The following is a 13839-nucleotide window of genomic DNA, read 5'->3' on the forward strand; positions in this document are numbered from 1 at the left end:
AGGACATCTCTGTGATGCTGCAGGATATCTCTGCGATGCTGTAGGACATCTCTGTGATGCTGCAGGACATCTCTGTGATGCTGCACGACATCTCTGTGATGCTTCTGCCTTTGTATTATTTTCCTCAGACTCACACAATGAATGGTTCACAGCAAATGCTCTGGCTTCAATATTTGTCATATTGAAAATTTAGTTTGGAAAAAATTGAAATTATAATATAATTGTAACAATTCTTTCTTCCCATTCCTTCAACCCTCCCATATACTTCTTCCTGCTCTCCTGCAATTCATGGCCTCTCTTTTCACTGGTTGTTATTGCATGCATGCTTGTATCTATAGATATATTCTTTTTTTCTATTGACTTTTTATTATTTTCTTTATTTACATTCCAAATGTTGTTCCCTTTCCAGTCTCCCCACTATTGACCCTCTATTTCTCCCTCCCATTTGCCTCCCATTTGCCTCCCATTTCCCCACCCACCCCCACACTCCCACCTCTCCCTCTAGCACCCCCCCCCTTTCTCTGGGTCATAAAGCCTCCACAGGTCCAAGAGCCTCCACTCTCACTGATGTCAGATATGTAGCTGGATTTGTATTTCCTTGATGACTAAGGATGTGGAACATTTCTTTAGGTGCTTCTCAACCATACAAGATTCCTCAGTTGAGAAGTTTTTGTTTAGCTCTGTACTACATTTTTAAATTGGATTATTTTGTTTTTCCATACACCTTTTCCAGCTCTCCTTTAAATTCATGGCCTCTTTTTTTCACTGATTGTTATCGCATGCATATATCTATAGATATATTCTTAAAAGCATCCTGTAGGCTTAGATTTTTTTTCAAAACCTACTTTAATAAGGGTTCTCAAATGCTTTGAGAATCTAGCCCACAGTCCCAGTCCAATACTAGGTGAGGAAAGATGAGAAATAGGACAATGGGATACAGACCTGTTTAGATGTAGTTCTTTGAGGAGATTCCAATCTGTGTTGTGAGGATATCATCTACTCAGTTCAGTAGTATCAGGATACAAACACTAATCAGCAGTGGTGGCATGATCCAGAAGAAACCCCTAGTCCTCCTCTGAATCCTCCTGAGTCACCAGGAACGACCAGGACCAGCCAGAATGCCGGTTCTCTGTTGTGCTCTCTCTCAATAAAGTGAAGATCAGTGAAGATGCAAGACTAATGAGCTATGTAAACACACTGTGACTGTCCATTGAGTCCTATTCAGACTCTTTCCAAACATCACGCGTCCCCTCACGGGTCTTGACTCAGCAAAACATCACATGATACAACAAAAATTTCCACATCAACACCCTGCTGAGCCTGTATGTCACCTGTATATATGCTCTATGGTCTGGGCACTCGGCACTGATCAGTTTGTGTGCTCTTTCTTGAGAAGGTTATCTCTTCTACCCACATCTTTCCTCAGTCGCCGATAGTTCTTGGTGTAGGGTTGAGCCTTCCTGAGCTTTTTCCTGTCCAGTTTGGCATGTCAGTTGGGGTTATTCTTGTTCAGTTGATGCTTGGGCAGCCATGTTGGTGAGATTTTTGTGTGTGCAGCTTCTAGGCGACAGTTTCATAGCAAAAACTCGGATCCTCTGGCTCTTACAATTTTTCCACTCCCTCTTTTGCATCATTTCCATTGTAAGACTCCTCGGAGGTGGGGCCCCTCAGAATAATTTCACCATGAGGGTGTTACCCTCATGGATGGATGAAGGTTGTTTGTGTGCAGAAGTATAACCATTATTAAAGGAGAAGGCTTACTTTCTCTTGCTGTTTTTCCTCTAGTTTTCTTGAATCTGCGATGAAGTAATGCAAAATAAACACTCTTAATAATTGCTGGCTCTTCTGTCTTGGGTTTCTTACTCTCCAGAAACATGAGAAAAAATATTCCTGCTTATTAAAAATTATTAACTCCATGCTATTCTGTTACAGATTATACAAGATGAATTAAAAACATCCCTGTTAAGGGCAAAGAGATCATATCATCTTTGACCCTTCTAGTTTTATGAGGAAAAAAAAAACTACCAGAAGTTTCCCCCAGTAGATTGCCCCATTTAGCTACTTCTAGTAGAAAGGGAGTTTGCGAAAGTCAAAAAGTGTGTGTCACCTAAGGTCAGTCAACTTCTGTTGTCTAATACTAAGAGAGAGGAGAAGGCAACTGGGAGAGCAAACACTTGTTATGGCTCACGTTCTGACTGGAATGCTACATCACACACACACACACACACACACACACACACACACACACACAAACACACACACAATCATGACGAATGATCTCTTTAAGTAAAAGTGTGTGTTATTTATAGATAACCTATGAGATCGCGCCTGTCCGATTGTTGCTTAATGAGTGGCTCTATCAGCAGTGGGTAGTTTCGTAGTTCATGCTATGTTCTTCAGCTGCTGTAATTGTTAATTGCTTTGAAAGCGAAACTCTTGTGGTCTATGGCCCACTCTATGTAACAGACACTTCTTTCCTTTTGTTTGTGGACAGTTGCGTCCAAGGAGCCTTCAAATTCCTATCCTCTTACTTGCCACCTGCATGTCTCTGAACATCCGTCGACTGAAGGCAGATGATGCTCAAAAATCTAACAAGGAGACGCTCTGCAGCAAGTGGTGATGGTACGTTCAGGGCAGAGTATGTCTCACATTCTGCTTTTTATCCTCTATATTGCATGGTTGTCTCACAACCATGAACTTACAGTAAGTCACATGAACCACAAGCCACAAAAATACCATGTTCAAAAGGTTCATTAGATGTTTTAGAAGAACTTTCTTTTTTTTAAACCATTTTTTTTGCTTTTTTATTTTTTATTCTTTTTTTTGTTTTGTTTTGTTTTGTTTTTTGTTTTTGTTGTTTGTTTTTTGAGACAGGGCTTCTCTGTGTAGTCCTGGCTGTCCTGGAACTCACTCTGTAGACCAGGCTGGCCTCGAACTCAGAAATCTGCCTGCCTCTGCCTCCCGAGTGCTGGGATTAAAGGCGTGCGCCACCACACCTGGCGTTTAGTCGGTTTTTTTTTTTTCCTTTTTTAAAAGTTATTATTTTCTTTATTTACATTTCAAATGCTATCCCGAAAGTTCCCTATACCACCCCCCCACCCCTGCCCCTGCTCCCCTATCCACCCACTCCCACTACTTGGCTCTGGCCTTCCCCTGTGCTGGGTCATATAAAGTTTACAAGACCAAGGGGCCTCTCTTCCCAATGATGGCCAATTAGGCCATCTTCAGCTACATATGCAGCTAGAGACTCGAGCTCAGGGAGTACTGGTTAGTTCATATTGTTGTTGCACCTACAGGGTTGCAGCCCTCTACAATACCTTGGGTACTTTCTCTAGCTCCTCCATTGGGGGCCCTGTGTTCCATCCAATAGCTGACTGTGAGCATCCACTTCTGTGTTTGCCAGGCACTGGCATAGCCTCACAAGAGACCGCAATATCAGGGTCCCTTCAGCAGAATCTTGCTGGCATGTGCATTAGTATCTGGGTTTGGTGTCTGATGATGGGATGGATTCCCGGATTGGGTAGTCTCTGGATAGTCCATCCTTTCATCTTAGCTCTACATTTTGTCTCTGTACCTATATCCTCTCATGGGTATTATGTTCCTTATTCTAAGGAGGAATGAAGTATCCACACGATGGTCATCCTTCTTGATTTTCTTGTGTTTTGCAAGATGTATCTTGGGTATTCTAAGTTTCTGGGCTAATATCCACTTATCAGTGAGTGCATATCTAGTGACTTCTTTTGTGATTGGGTTACCTCACTAAGGATGTTGTTTTTTTTATAGTCCGGACTTTACCCCCCTCCCAATCCATCCTCCGACTGACTGTTCCACAGCCCACACAAATCTCCTTCCCCAGGCTCCGAGATGATACAGTAGAGGACTGCTAGGAGTCAGTCTGTGAAGATGTACCTAACCCTTGACAAACTTAGAGCCCCAAGGAGTGGGGAGGTCTGGTTGAGTGGGGGTGGGGTAGAAGAACTTTCTTAAGGAGTTATTCAAGTTGAATTATGTTATGCATGAAAAGTGTACAGTTTTAACTGACAACATTTCTAGTTAGAAAGCATCATTTATTTCAAGGAAAATGGCAGAGAAGATAAGAAAGTAGGTCCAAAGGCCTGAGCCCCAGATGTTCTGGCCTTTAATGAAAGTAAAGACTGTAAATTTTTACTTCCTGGTTTCTGTTTTCTTCTGTGTAACTCTTCAACTTTACCCAGTATCCTTGTTTCCTTATCTATAACCCCGCAAATGCATAGACTTTTCCCTGGAAAGGAAACTAGAGATCCTGTTGTCCAAGTCCTTTACCTTACAGATGAGAACCTCCAGGCCAATGCTGGCTTATTAACACCCAGAAGATGAATAATGTAATAGCAGAAGTGAAAGATTAGGATCTTTTGAGCATAGTTGGTGTCAACGTGGTTTGACTTTTCTCAGAGCTCACTCTCTGAGTCACTGTCTGTGTGATTGCACATTCGATTAGACACATACAATTCCTTCTATAATTAGAGGCAGGTAAAAATAGCAAAGTGACTTGACCACTTCTCCATTTCCCTGGAGCCCAGGTCACAATTATCATCTTCCTTTTGACAGCAATGTTATAGTTTTATATTAACTATTTTATTAGATTTTGGGGGTTTAATATAATTACAGCCTGGGGCCACTGAGGAGTAGTGAAGCATATGTAAATAAAATCTGGGTGCATTCAGAAAAGAACGAGGAGGGGAGATGTAGGAAACCCCCTGTAGCATTGCAGAGGTGTCGGGGCAGAAGTGAGAGCTGCAAACATGTCACAGCATAGCGATGCTGTGTCATAGCCTACAAGTCAGGAGGTCTGGATTCCCTGTTACTGGGTTCAGGTTCTGGACCTCGGAAAGTTGATGACTTTTAGCTGTTATTGGTGGCTTTCATGACTAGAATGAGCTAAAAGAGAAGGGACCTTTAAAGTGAACTTTTCCACCAGAACCTATGACCTGGATGATGTCATGCATGACAGGCACTGTTACAGGGATTTTTCACATGATCAGCTGAGGAGCTACGATATTAATTTTGAACTTGTCCTGTAGTTCTCAAAAGAATGTACTAATCTCTCTCTCTCTCTCTCTCTCTCTCTCTCTCTCTCTGAATTGGTTCTTCTGTATGAGAAGATGTTGGGTGGGAGCCTCCTTTAGGTGACAGAAAAATAAGTTACTTTGTCCAATCTACATTAATGATGAAATTTCACTTACCCCTATTTTATTAATACATTTTTAGTTGAAAGATAATTACATCCCTTTCCCCTTACTCTTTTCCTCCAGCCCCTTCCCAGATATCTTTCCTCCATCCCCTCCTATGACCTTCTCATTCATATATTGCTAGCCCCTATTTCTTTGATTATTATTGTTTCATACATATATGGATATGTGTGCATAGGTATCCACAAATATATAATCAACTTGATGAGTCTTTTGTTGTTGTTGTTTGTGTATATATGGTTTCGGGGCTGACCAGTGTCCATTGAGCAACCAGCAAGGGGACTTATATCCGGGAGAGGCTAATTCTCCTCTACCTGTTGTTAGTTGCCTGTAGTTATTTGTCTATGGGTGGGTCCCATGACATTTTACCCACTTTCATGTCACCACATCTATTGATATTGAAATTGTTCCAGTCTTGTTTATTCAGCCATGTCTAGGAGAGGCTGTTTCACAGCAGTCTTCCTGGTATTCTGGATCAAACAATCTTTTTACCCTCTTTTCCGGGTACTCCCTGAGCTGAGCCATAGATAGAGGAGCTGTGATAGAAGTGTATCCATTGAGACTGGGCTCCTCATGATCTGTCTCTGTATTGTGTTCAATTGCGTGTGTGTGTGTGTGTGTGTGTGTGTGTGTTTGTGTTTGTGATAGTCTCCATTTGCTGTAAAGAGAGGCTCTGTTTGATGAGGTGTGGTAGCGACCTACACTTATCTGTACCCACAGAATTGAAGGATGAGATTTGAGTTGCAGTGTATAATTACTCTGGTTTATCCCAGTCATGGTGGCAGATTCTTTTCTAAGGTCCATGCCCTCACAAACCCTGGGAAGCGGGCTAGGTTTCCCAGACAAGGCATGAATTCCTTCCTGTTGCCCAGGTCTGAAGTCTAATTAGACAGCTGTTGGCATCACCAACATGTGGGGGTTCTCATTTCATTCTTATGGATGTCTTATCATGCCCATCTCTGTTGTGCTTCATAGGTTTTGCAGCTGGGTAGGAATCTTGAGTTGCTTCCCTCCACTGACAACTTGTGAACCCTAGAAGCTAGAGCACAGGAAGGAGGCTTCTGGTTCAGATCCACTTGAGTCATCTGAGTTCTGGGTCCTAAGTGTGCGGGGTCAGCAGTAAGCCCTACTCTTAACCAAGGACCGCATTGACAGTAGTCTGTATTGTTTTAGGAGTCGCTTGAATAACTCTAAACACTCCAACGAAGATTTCTCATTCTGGTTCCTGGATTTTGTTGTTGTTAGCCTATGGTTGTTTTGGGGAACTTTGTCAACCGAAGCAGCTTTAAAAATAGCATCATAGTGTATGGTGTCTTCAGCAATTGGGACTTACCTCCCATCTTTGGGGCAACCAAGGGCAGTCCAGTAGCCTATAATGTTTTGGGGTTTTCTTGGAAAATCCTGATAAAAAACTCAAACAGGGGTTTCTCATGCTTGGTGTTAGGGTTATGTTAGTCTGTGATTCCTCAGGGAGCACTGTATCAATGGTCATCTCTGAAAACATACACATACAAGTATCATTGCATGTACTGAGCACATTGTATTTATATATTTATGAATATGTAAATATGTATATAAGTTTATTATATATTTGTAACAACACTTAAATAAAGATGTTATGAATTTGAAAGAAAGAAAGGTGGGGTAGTGTACGAGAGGAGTTGGAGAAAGTAAAGGGAAGGGGAGAATGATATAATTATGTTATAATCTATGTGTGGGTGTGCATGTGTGTGTGTGTTTGTGTGTGCACAAATTGAAACATGTAGAAAGTAAAATGTATAGCAGCTTAGGTAATTGGAAAATAAAGGCATCCCGAATTTAGACTCATCAAGGGTAGAGAGCACAAGGAGTGAGAAATGTATAAAGTTTTGCATTGGTTGTCTATCAAAATGATGTCATGGCCACTCCCCCTCCTTCACCTTTTTCTCCTTTTATCATACTGAGTCCAATTTCTGTTTCTTACCTATTCCTCAGTGTGGGGTATGCCTTGGAATATGGTCATCCTACCAGGGGTCACATCATTAAAGAAAACTCTCCAGGACTCTCATATCCCTCCTCGATCTCTTTCAAATTAGTTTTTCACTAATTGTTTTTGCAAGAATATGTACATGTATATGAATATGAATATATATATATATATGATATATATATATAGTATATATATATATATATATATATATATATATATATATATATATCACTATACCCTGATCACTCCATATAATGCTACTTATGTATGTTTTCAGGGCTGACCGCTGGATACGTGGTAATTAATTGGTGGGCTCATCCTAGGGAAGCCTATTCTCCAGCTCCTAGCTTTCCTCTTTTGCTGGTGGTTCTTTGTGTAAGGGTTATGGGTTTTCCCCATCCATGGTGGCATGGCCATTGGTGCCATCCTTGTTCAACACAGCTTTGGCCAGTGATCTACATATGTGTGCATATATGTACGTAAGTGCACTGTGGAATTCTATTCACCTGGAAAGAAAAGTGAAACCATGAGCTCTGCAAATAAATAAATGCTACTAAAAAAGATCACATTGAGTGACATAACCCAGACCTTGAAGGATATAGTTTTCATGTTCTCTCTCGTTGGAGCTCCTAGCTCCAAATCCTCAGACAGGAGCACATACCCTAGAGTAACTGCAGAAACCAGCAAAGTACAAAGGGACCATTTCTAGGATAGAGGTTGGGAACAATAGATAAGGGAAGAACAGGAAGAATTATATTTTAAAGTTAAGTAACCTTCAATATATATAATCAGAGAACTAGCAAATTGGGCCTCAGTTACTCCTCTGGAATACAAAGATCTTATTATTAAATCTGCCAGAAATTGATCAGTTTGAGAACAGGATTTCTCACAGATCTAGCAAAATGCAACTTGTTTGACATCTTGCCATCGGCTTCAAGCTAGATCCTGAGATCCTAGCTGTGCTATGCAGTACTGTTCATGTATAGACTTGAATTAACACATGGACACTATTTTAAGATAAAATCTGTGTTAACTTGACACACTTCAATAGAAAACCACGGCAATACTAATACCAGGAAAAGAAATGCATGTCTAGACTCTGTACAACAGGAAAGAGAGATTTAAAAAAAACAACCCATAGTCAAAAACACAAAGGCAAGTCACTGACTACATTTAATTATTTTTATTGTGGGACAGGATTTCATGCAGCGTAGGATGTTCTTAAACTCACTGTCTGACCGAGAATGACCTTGAATTCTTGACCTTCCTCTCCCTGTTTTATGAGTGCTGGGGTTACATACATACCCCACCACTCCTGGAGCCACACAGTACTAGTGATCCAACCCAAAGGTTCTAGCATGCCAGTCAAGCACTCTACACACTGAGCTACACTCGTAGCTCTGTGTCTAACCGCTGGCATCTCAACAGCAATAGTAAAATCTAGATGACCACAAAATCATATTGTCAAGCATGTGAAAGAAAAGAAGTCTGTTTAGAGCAGTGGTTCTCAACTTTCCTAATGCTGCCACCCTTTAATACGGTTCCTCATGTTGTGGAGACCCTCCCAACCATAAAATTGTTTCATTGCTACTTCATAACTGCAATTTTGATACTGTTAGCAATCATTTTATATATCAGAAATACATGATATCTTATATGAAACACCTGCCACTGGTCTAAAGTTATATGACCAGACAAACCGTCTTAAATAATATAAGTTGAATAAAAATGCTTTCAAGAAAAATTAAGACGGAGTGTTTTTTTCCTAATAGTCACTGATTAAATAGGTAGTTTGGAGAAAAGCAAAATCGTCAAAAGAAAAATCTGAAATACCTAGAAGAAAGATAAGCTAAGAAAATGGTAACTGCTAGCTTTGATAATAATGTGTATATATATATATAATTGTATATATTGTATAATGATATATATATGATATATATATATATATATATATATATATATATATATATATGATATATATATATATGATTCAAATGTGAGATAGAAAAAAGCCTGAACAATAATAATGACAAAAACCTGGAAGCTGTGATTGGAAATTTGTGCTCATATATGAATTCACATCCACACATCAGAAATATAGCATGGCATACCTAGGATCTTGGGGTCTACCTCAAGGATGAAGCCAAGATGTTGAACAGGCTGAGTTCTGCTAGGCTCTGGGGGAAGCACTGCTCCCAAATGAATCAGTGCCTTGGCACATTTAGGTTCCTCTGTTTGTAGGAATGAAGTCACATTTGTTCATAGGCGGTTGGCCAGGGTTGTTTTCTAGTTTCTAGACGCTATCTTCATGCCTTATCCTGCAGCTTCTTACCGCTTCCAAACCGTAGTTGCCAAGTCTTTTTGCAAGTCTCTGACTTCATTTCTGATTTTGTTCCTAGATATAAAAGATTTATGTGCTTTATTCATATTATCTATTTTTTTTCTACTAGAGCCAATCTTATTTTCTTTCAGTAAAATGTGTCATCTAGTACAATCTAATCCTAGGAGTAAAACTGTCCCTAGTCACAGTACCAGGAGTCAGGCAGGACATAGACACTAAGAAGTAGATGTGTATCTGAACCTTGTGAGGTCAGGTGAAACCTCTGATCCACAGCAAACAACTGGCACATAGCTATTAATTCTGAGCTGCATCTAGCTGAAACATAGTAAGGCGCCCTTTCTCACTTAGTAGAAAAGTTAGGGTTAGCAAAACCTTTCTTTCTTTTCTTTTTCAATTGTAATATGTTTCCCTTAACCTTTTTAAATACTGAAATCACCTATCAGTAAGATGTTAAGAAGAATTCTGGATAGATGAGTTAAGATGTTTACACTCCATCAATTCTTTTTTTATTTGTTTTTTAGGAGCTCTAAGACACATTGATAGGTGGCAAGAGTAAGACTAGGGCACTTTTATCTTCTATATGACATATTTGTACTCTACATTGTTTAAAGAAATCTGCATGTCCCGATCATTTAATAATGTAGAAACACTGGCTTGTTCTGAAATCCCGTCCCCCCCTTCCAGGCCACAGGAAGAGGAGAAGGTTGTTATTACTACACACAATCTATCAGGCTTCCAGAGAATGGCAGAAGCATCCAAGCAATCATAACTAAAGAGGCGTAGCCATCACAGATTTCTGAAACGCAGCTGAGGAATGACTGGCTGATTATCTTTGTTTTGCTCCTTCCCAATAAAGCCAGGCTGGATGGAGGTGAGACACAAGGTAGTCTGTTGTTCGTGTTTTTAGAATGTTATTATCTGTCTTCTCAGACCTTGAGATCTCTGAATAAAGAGCAATTGAACAACTGAATTCCCATTGTTGCTCTTTGTCTTCTGTGATAGAGGCAACATGCTTTAGTATTCTGGTTGCACATTGTGGTGGTGCCGCCAGAATGCTTCTGGACTTCTAAGTAAATGAACAAGGAGTTTTGATTTCTGCCTAGATTGAGATGCCCCAGGGTTCTGGGCTTGGAAACTCCTTACTGGCTGTCAAGTGACTTTACTTGGGAACTTCCCTTCCTTGGCTACCTACCTCTCTGACTTACTCACATGACAAATTCAAATCACTGCTATGTTTTTTTTTTTTTTTTTTTTTGTTTTGTTTTTGTCTGTTTGTTTTTCTGAGAACGGAGTGAAGTCTTTCTTGGGTAATAACACAGTTTTGATGTTCTACTCTGCCTTTCAATCTGCCATTGAAGTGAACACCTACTTCAGTTGCAGAAGAAAAGAAGAGAAGTTGGTAATATTAGCAACATGAGTTTCCATTGTCAAGTACCCATTAACTTCACAGTTCTTGTGACCTCTGGGTGGTGCTGGGTGACAAACCTGAGCCATGCACGGTCCCACTGATAACGGTCATGACATGTACTGAGCAGCCTGTCTTTGGGGCTTGCTGGAGCTTGATCTCTGAAGAATTTCATCATTATTGTTTTAGTGACCGCTGTGCTGGTAGAAGTTCAAAAAAAGGGAGAACCGAGGGAGATGCTTCTGGTCTCCATTTATCGACGAGGCTCTCAGCTCAGTATCGCGGTATAATAATGGTTACCACACTGAGGGCAGGAAAACCAAGTGTTGAGTGACAAAAGACGAGTGTGTTGAAGACCTTTCTTGTTGCGGTCATGTTGACATTTATGTGTCACGGATCTTGTGTTAGTGGCTTATTTTACTTCTAGTCTTATGACCTGGGTAGTAAGGGTCACAGCTCATCTTCTAATTCCAACTTTAGTCGTCTGCTCTCCACTTTGGCACAGGCCAGCTGGTGGTTATCTGAGTATTGGAAGATGGCCATTGCTCTTGTCTTCACCATCCTTATGGACACAGCCATTGGTTTAGGTTACTTGGTTTTTCATTTAGTGCCATGGTGAACCTCATCAACCAGATGCTGTTGTCTTTATTTTTTCTTCTCTTCATACTGACAGACATCTGTCATGGTTACTTTTATTGGTTAAAAAACAAATCTGTGTGGTTGACAGGCTTATTTTGATTCCTTAAAAGGAAATCTGGGAAGCAGGGACTTCTGGAGTTTCCTGACACTTAGCGTGTGATTTTGGAGAAGCTCTGAGGTCCTTCAGAATCAGTCGTCTTAGCTGTATAAAGGAGGGATCCCAGATCAGTGATCTCTAACATTCTGTTTTTAATCACAGGGTTTTTGTTTTAGCATTTTACTGAAATGATTTAATCAGACTGGCAAAAAATCAGTTTACTGTAGTGGAAACAGCTTCCCTGTGACCTCTGTTGCTCCAGAGACTGATATGGGTTTTCTCTAAGGCACTGCTATTACAGTACTGGGTTGCTACAGGACTGTACTTGCTATCTGTTGAAGACCGAATGCTGGAGTTCCTGAACTAGTCAACATTTGTCTGAGGGCTGCAGTTTGGCTAGGGTTTTAGTAGGAGTCGTTCAGAGGCTGGACTCAGGAGCCAGGAAGCTGGGATTAACTCCTAGCTGTAACTCCATACTATCCAGGCTACTTTTGGAAAATACCTTAATGTCTGTGTATCTGTTTCTGTATCTGTAAAATACTACTACTACTAGTAGGTGTGTTTGGGGTGTTATTGGGAATATTAAATATGCAAAACATTTGAAACAGTATTTGAAACTGTATAAGTATTAGCTGTTAGAACCCCACAGACAAACATTAGGTGGAGTTTAGGGAATCCTGTGGAAGAGGGGGAGGAGGGATTGTAGGATCTAAAGGAGTCAAGGACACCTCAAGAAAACCCACGGAATCAAGTAACCTGGGCCAAGACAGTGGGGATGGGTGGGCAGGGAGAAATGCCAAAGCCATGAGAAATGCCAAAGCCACTTGGCCACTTTGCATCACGTGAACCACTGTGATGCCCAAGGACAGAAACCAAAATATACTTCTGTTTAGAGGGCAGCCAGCAGCATTAATTACTAGTGTTATTATTGCTATTATCATCGTTCCTCTTCTAATAAATGGAGAGGTAGGTAGCTAGACTATTTCTTACGTTAGTTCTGCAGGAAGTGTGTGGAGGCGTGCATGACCCATAATTCAGCCCACTCAGCTGCAGTGACAACTCTCAGCGCTCTTGCACACAATTATTCTACTCAGTTTTGATTTCTCTATGAGTTAAGTTTTCTACACCTGGATTGTACTAACAGGAAACGAAACACACATTTGTAGGTGTATACACATGTATGTGCGCATGGGATCAAGACCCATGTGTGAGAACAGGTTGACGATCATATCATTGGGATGGATTCAGCGAGAGGAAGCTGAACTCAGGAGAATCCAAGGGAGCAGGAGAGTCCAGCTCTTCATTCCTGGAGAGTAGGTGGAGTCCCTGAACTTGACGGAATTTAGAGATCAACAGATAAGATGTAATTAGAGTCCAGGTCCTTAGGGAAGTGCCAATTTAAACTCTGTAGGTGGGATTGGATGCACTGCAAGTGGAAGAAGAGATGCAACAGCGAGTGAGTGCCATAACAAACCAAGCCAAACCTAACCAGAATAAAAACGGAAGCACGGGTTTATGGGGCTAGACCTTTATCCACTCAGCCAGCCCACTCCTGAAGGTTTAGATGAATCTGATTTCTCCCAGCAGAGAAGGGAAGCCTCTTGTCATCATCTTCTAAGAGCCACGACACCTCTCTCTCTCTCTCTCTCTCTCTCTCTCTCTCTCTCTCCCTTTCCTCCTGTCTCTTTCCCCACCAGCCTCCTCCTTAACTACCCTCTCAAGGGAGTTTGGTTTCCATTGTAGCTTCAAGAACTCTCTCCATACGCACATACACACCTTATACACACATTAATAAACATTAAACTTCACGGAACACATCCACCTTGGCTTGGGATGGACCCTCAGTGTGGCCATGGCCAGAGCGGTGGAGGGGGGGCGGGGAAGGGGAAGAGGAGGGGGGTGGTGAGCACCCACTGGACAAGGAGCCTGGGGTGGGCAGCAGGAAGGGAAAACAAAAGCACAGCTGGAAACCTGCCAAGGTGGATGTGTTCCAGGAAGACCTGTGTAGCAAGACAGAGAACCTGCTTGGGAGCTCTCCCCAAGAAGATCTCAGAGTTGGATGTGTTCTTCCCCCGCCCCAGCTTCTTTTCTTTTCTTTTCTTTTCTTTTCTTTTCTTTTCTTTTCTTTTCTTTTCTTTTCTTTTCTTTTCTTTTCTTTTC

General features: G+C 41.2%; 1 pseudogene; it reads left to right on the forward strand.

Annotated features, from left to right (window-relative positions):
- The first annotated feature begins 11055 nt into the window (after positions 1-11055).
- The window catches only part of LOC110328892, a 51111-nt pseudogene continuing 48327 nt past the window's right edge, over positions 11056-13839 (forward strand).

The sequence above is a fragment of the Mus pahari genome, chromosome 11, assembly GCF_900095145.1.
Source record: "Mus pahari chromosome 11, PAHARI_EIJ_v1.1, whole genome shotgun sequence".
NCBI classification, from domain to species: domain Eukaryota; kingdom Metazoa; phylum Chordata; class Mammalia; order Rodentia; family Muridae; genus Mus; species Mus pahari.